The sequence below is a fragment of the Phacochoerus africanus genome, chromosome 2 (assembly GCF_016906955.1).
Source record: "Phacochoerus africanus isolate WHEZ1 chromosome 2, ROS_Pafr_v1, whole genome shotgun sequence".
NCBI lineage: Eukaryota > Metazoa > Chordata > Mammalia > Artiodactyla > Suidae > Phacochoerus > Phacochoerus africanus.
Window position 1 is genome coordinate 73,921,296 of NC_062545.1, and position 6,083 is coordinate 73,927,378.

Here is a 6,083-nt window from a genome sequence, read left to right on the forward strand (position 1 = left end):
ATGCAAAAGGGAACACAGAAAATCTTTCCTTCAATACAAAAGAAATCTACTCATCAGGTCTGCGTGCTGACAGCCAGGCTATTACTGAGACATTTCTGAACTGCACCAGGGGGACCTAGGAGGGCGAGATGGTCAGGTCCTCATTGGAAGGGGCATGGAATAGGCTCTCTCCTCTGGGGTTTTTTTTTTTTTTTTTTGTCTTTTGTCTTTTTTTGTTGTTGCTGTTGTTGTTGTTGTTGCTATTTCTTGGGCCGCTCCCGCGGCATATGGAGGTTCCCAGGCTAGGGGTCCAATCGGAGCTGTAGCCACCGGCCTACGCCCGAGCTATAGCAATGCGGGATCCGAGCCGCGTCTGCAACCTACACCACAGCTCATGGCAACACCGGATCGTTAACCCACTGAGCAAGGGCAGGGACCGAACCCGCAACCTCAGGGTTCCTAGTCGGATTCATTAACCACTGCGCCACGACGGGAACTCCTCTCCTCTGGGTTTTATCTTTGTTCAGTGCCATTTTCCCTAGGCTTAACTGGGACCCAACCAATGTAATTCTTTGCTCTGCCCAGATCAGCTTTTTCTCCCTAGTGCCCACCTTCATGAAAGGCTGATTATTTCTTTAGGATGAATTTTAAGCCATATGTTTCCCTTTGGGAAGAATTGGGGCTTTTGCTCTAGAATGGTCAGTAGAGAGACAAAAAGGGCAAAGGCTTTTATAACCCAATATTCAGCTCCCAAAAGGTGAGTCACTATTGCAAGGGCTAACCAGACAATGTCACCACCTTTCAAAGCATGGTATTGATGCCATTTTTCCCTGGCACGTTAATTTGCTCACAACAACCAACTCCATTCCTCTGCCTCTGCCCCGAATGCCTTACAGAGGCAGTAAGGCCACTACTCCACAGTCCAGCCCCTTTCCCAAAGGGCTCAAAGGAGTGTGCAATCCTTTTTAAAAAGCAGTAATACTGGGACCAAGTTCCATTTATCTGATGAATAAATGCAGCTGCTGAAAAAAAAAAATGCACACATACCTCCCCACAGATAAAAATTTAGGTAGAAAGTGTCTGAGTTGGTGGGAGACTAAAGAGGAGTGTATATGGTTCTGTGCCACCAGATTCTCTATAGAACACAACCAGTCAAACAGTAACAATAGCAATCCCAGGAAAGCTTGCCATGTGGATGTCAGAATATACTCCCATCACTCCAGGGTGTCACAGAGACTTGGTGTGATGACTTCTCAGTCTAACACAAAGTGGGAACGGCCACTGGGTAATAAATGCTTTTCTGTGCTAAAATAGTAGTTCACAAAGGAATCACGGCAAGAAGCAAGAGGTATTTTATCTCCTCAGTGGTGGCAAAGTGCCTCTTCAGATTGAAAAATGCTGATTTATTCCAGAAAGCACAAATCCTGCTGGCTGTTCATCTCCATCCCACCCTTTTGAATGCAGGGATATTCTTGACTGGGTCGGAACTGTCAGCTTAACCCAGCAGGAAGTTTTGCCTCCACCATCCCATCCTAGCCAGGTCTCTTGGCTGAGAGAAGCAACAGCTCACCAGCGCTAACGTTTGAAGAATCCAGAGGGTTGAGAGAGAGGTCTAACTCCTGGCAGGAATGATCTGCTCCCATCACACTTGCCTTCCAGCTGCTGTAGCCAAATGGCAGTGTCCCTCCTCAGGCTGCCCCTGAACGCTGCCCACAAGCGGCCAGCAGCACAGGGGAATGTGTGTGTGTTGGTGGGGGATGAGGGGCTGTTCATCGTGGAGCAGGCTGCTCTGAAGTGCTTAGTGCTCCCGTGCCTTCTTAGACACTAGTACATATAGGTCAGAATAAGCCAAATTTCAAACACCCGTGAACTCCGTAGCTCCTCTTCTTCAAGTCACAGCCTAAATCTCGGCATCTAACAAACCACGAGTGAGAGTTTGCAGAAATATGAAGGAACAAACCCTCGCCAGAACTGAAACCGAGATAAATGCAACAACAATGAAAAACACTTAGAACCTCGTGGGCTTGTAGCCAAACACTTGAACTCGGTATGTACGTACCATTAAATGCAGGACTCATCACAGTGATTTACAGCAGAGATTCTAGCAGAGATTTATGGCAGAGACTGGCATGAGCTCTTGCAAATGCAGAGGTTTGGGAGGGAAAGGTAGAAAAGGAGACGAAGAAAGAGAAAGCGACAGATGCAAATGCAATTCAAACACTCTGAGCCACTCTTTCAACCTCAGAAATTCTACCACAATTTGGGTGATCCTAATGGTCTTTGAATCACGTTGGAAAATGTCACAATAGACATTTGAATTAAAATCCAGCAGGTTTGCCAAAAGACCAATTGTTAAAAATTGGCAAGATTCCAGAGAACTTACTAGACTGCATACTGCCCAGGGCTGAGAGAATTACTAATTCCAGAGAAAGTTAATTATCACCTTATTGATAAAGGGGTAATTTTTTAAAGCTTATGGTGTGGCTTTTGTGACTCATTAATTAAAATTTAGAGTAATTTACTAGACACAGTGGAGGCTTCTGTTACATTATATATGTACCAAACCATTTGATTTTTTTTTCCAGGGGCCGTTTTTAATCCCCCTTACCGCTCCTCACCTGCCTGCCTTTGAAGGCAACAAAAACATTAAAAAAAACGAGTAAATCTCAAACTAGCCTTTTGGGAGGTTGCAGGATTAAGATAGATGACCAAGGAGGCACTTAAACAAAGCTCTCTCCTTAGAAATGACAAATTTGCTCGCTGAAATTAAGAAGCACATGTGCTCACATCAAAATGGACTGCTTTCACAAATTTCATTTCCAAAATGCTAGATGGAATTTCCTGCCTTTTGATAATTTGATGGGAAAAGAGTCTTTGTTTATTTCTTTTGCCTTCTTTCCCCCACCATCGCCGAATAAATGCTGATGCTCGGGGAAAGAGAAGCCGCACCGAATAAAACTGAAGGTGTTGGACTCTGAGGCCCCAGCCCAATGAGGGTTAGTGTCGCCTCCGATCTCCCCAGGACGCGCGGATCACAGTAAGCACCCCCAGCCACCTGGTGTCACTGTGATGCTGAGGCTTGCAGGGGTACAGGCTTGGGGAGAACCACGTCTGAGCTCTGCCCAGGGACCCAAGGAGCCGGGCCCCAGCTCCGCCCTAACCCCTGCAGGGACCCCAGGCTTCACTGGAGGGTGTCTTCAGCAGCGTGTGGATGTGTGTGACGTGTCCTCTCGCCACACCAAACTGTCAACAGACCTACAAACACTCTAAAATCTAACTCCCCACATGTAAGGAAAGGTGGTTTCTCTCTGAGTATTCCTTGTTTTGATTTAAGGGAACTTCAGCAATGTTTTCCTCAAACTTATGGAAGTATTTAAGATCCAAAATTGAGAGTTTAAAAAAAAAAAAAAAAGCCACCACAATATGAGAGGTTTAGCCCAATCTGCTTGTGATTTTTCACATCATTTAAAGTTTAAATTTTTTTAAAAATTCTATCTTTGTACTTTGGGGCATCACTTGAATTTTATAATTAGCACATATTTATTTCACATTTTATAAGTCATCACTTTTTCGAAGTTTCATACAGAACTTCTCACAGCAGAGGAGAGTATTTGGGACCAGCTTGTTTTCTGGCAGCTGGTCTGCTTGTCTTACCTGCTGTTGGAGGAGCCCTTGTGACCCCAGCCCCCAGAAGCCAAGAACCAGAAAGTGAAACTTCTTCTGCTGGTTTCACTTGCCTTGAAAACACCCCATCAAAAGCAAATAAATGACCGAAAGCAATTTACTCTTTTTCTTATTGTTTTCTGTTACTGTTCACATATCGGTTTTGTTGTTCTTATTTGGGTGGGTGGGTGGGTTTGGGCAGTAAAATAAAAGTAAATTTTAGTGGCATAGGGAAGAAAAGTAAACAGTGAAACTTATAAAAGAACTGGGTTTTTGTGGAATTTGCACTTTTCTTATAATTTCACGAATCAAACAGACATAAATTTACCAAAATATTACAAAGTCTCTCTACATACAATTGTGAGCTAAAGAAAACACGTTCATATTTTTTACCATATCTGTCACAAATATGTTTGAAAGATGAAGATTGTAAAGCTACCGAACAACTTCCCTAAAACTGATGGTTCTACATTAACATTTTATTTGAGTCTAGATGATTCGCTGCTGCTGCTTCTCTAGGTAATCTTCACCGAGAATTGTTGCTCAAATACTCGCCTCATTTTTTCAGGCTGGTTTGACCAAACAACACACAAAAAAATGCTCCACACGAATACTGCACCCTTAGGTAGTTTACTTTTCCACACTATAAATTCCTTCATAGTTATTTTTATGCTTTCACTCCAAATATTCTAATTTTTTTTTAAGTCTTGAGAAAAAAGAAGCAGCTATGTTTTTCACTCTTCAAAAAATGATTCCTCCGGTTGAAAAGGAAGAAAAACAGAATATACAACAAATGTCTGGATTCTGAAGTGCCAGGATTACTTTCTCAAAGACCACAATGTCTGAGACTAACCAAAAAGCCACTTTCTCAGGAAGCTACTGATTGTCTGACCCTCCTGAACACCGTCTTAGAGCCTCCTTGCTTCACCATTACAGGTGGTGGAAAAACCTTTGATTTGGCACCTCAACCACTGGTCAAATGATTTACATGCAGCCAGCACCTCACCCTTATCCACTGTCCTGTCCCGCTCGCGGCAGCAACCTGGAGAGGAAGCTTCATGGTGCCAGGTTCCAGTCACACAATGTCCCACCTGGGAAGGAGGTGACTCTGTACTGGAACTTGGGAAAACTGCTCCTGACACTCCACAGTCACCTGTTTTTTGTCCCCCCCAAACTAACAAATACCAGCAACTGACAATAAACACTTTTCTCATCTGTCCTGGTAAATTAGGAAAATCCAGCACAAAGACATATGAAATACCCATCTGAGATATAAAAAATAAAATTCAAGTTAAAAACAAAACATTCTTGCATGTTCATAGCACATTGATTGTAAAAATTAAATTTTAGGTAAATATTTTTATCTGAAGACAAATGACAATTTTTTTTAAATTAAAAACCAAAACAAAGCAAAGTGAAATCATCATGCGATAAAATTAAAAAGCTATCCAATAATTTGAGTTCACATATGGGGACAAAAATCACTTTCTACATATTCAAATGCAGAATGTACAAGTAGTGTATGTACCCCAGACTGTAAACTATATAATTCTATGCTGTATCTTTTCCTCTGAGATCTGGTTAAGAAATCAAACATTGTATTTTGAGTAGGAAGAACTAAAGTTTACCTGCTGGCCTCAGCGGTTTTAGTGCAGGGCACTCATGCATTGCCATAGAGGTAGGCATGCAACCCAGAAGAACTGAAACAGGTAACCTGTCATGCTGACAGTGAAAAGAGAAGGATCCCATGTCAACAGCACACCCTCCAATTGTGCATTTCCCTTACCTACAGCTCGTTCACCAGAGCCTGATCAGGTTCTTTACCAGGCCGGGAATGTTGACTCAGAAGACAGATGACTTTCAGTACATGCAAATCGAGTATTGCAAAAGCTAGTCTTCCACCCGTGTGTTAGTAGCTCACAGTTAGTCTCCAGCAGCCCTGCTCTCCGGCTGCAAACATCTCATTAGACTAATGCATTCAGCACAGGCAGAAAACTCGATTTACCATAGCTACAGCAATGAATTTCCATTACGATGACAGCTTCAACCACATCATGTCCGGAAAACCAGCCAACCACTGGCTTTTAAAGAACACACACATTTTACATGCAGAAAACGAGGCATGTGTGTATGTATGTATGTGTGTGTGTGTGTGTTTCGTGTTTCCTTCCTCTCAGCAGCCCAACTAAGAGAAATATGCAGTGTAGCTTTTTGCCGACACAAGCTGCAAGGTAATGACACTTCTGCTTCTTTGGTAGTTACGTCCTTGTAATAACCTGAATTATGTCACAATTGTCAGAATGGGTGTTTTTGACATTTCGGTTTTTATTACCCCTCCTCTGTTGCCATAGAAACCAGACTGTAACATCATCTCTTTGTCCCAGTCCTGCAGCAGTGTGGGCTAGCACCGGGCTTATAAGATACTGGTAATCTGAAGGAGT

At 42.9% G+C, this 6,083-nt stretch overlaps 1 protein-coding gene across 18 annotated transcripts in view; it reads right to left on the minus strand.

Moving 5' to 3' along the window:
* Positions 1-5,727, minus strand: part of SCML4 (Scm polycomb group protein like 4) — a 122,741-nt gene extending 117,014 nt beyond the window's left edge. For 13 of the 18 annotated variants that reach the window (XM_047761981.1, XM_047762016.1, XM_047762066.1 and 10 more), the window contains exon 1: positions 5,429-5,708. The gene's annotated coding sequence lies outside the window, so the exon portion shown is untranslated. Of the gene's footprint in view, positions 1-5,428 lie in introns of all 18 variants that reach the window. The other 5 variants (XM_047762116.1, XM_047762124.1, XM_047762101.1 and 2 more) reach the window with 4 other exon arrangements.
* Positions 5,728-6,083: the final 356 nt, after the last annotated feature.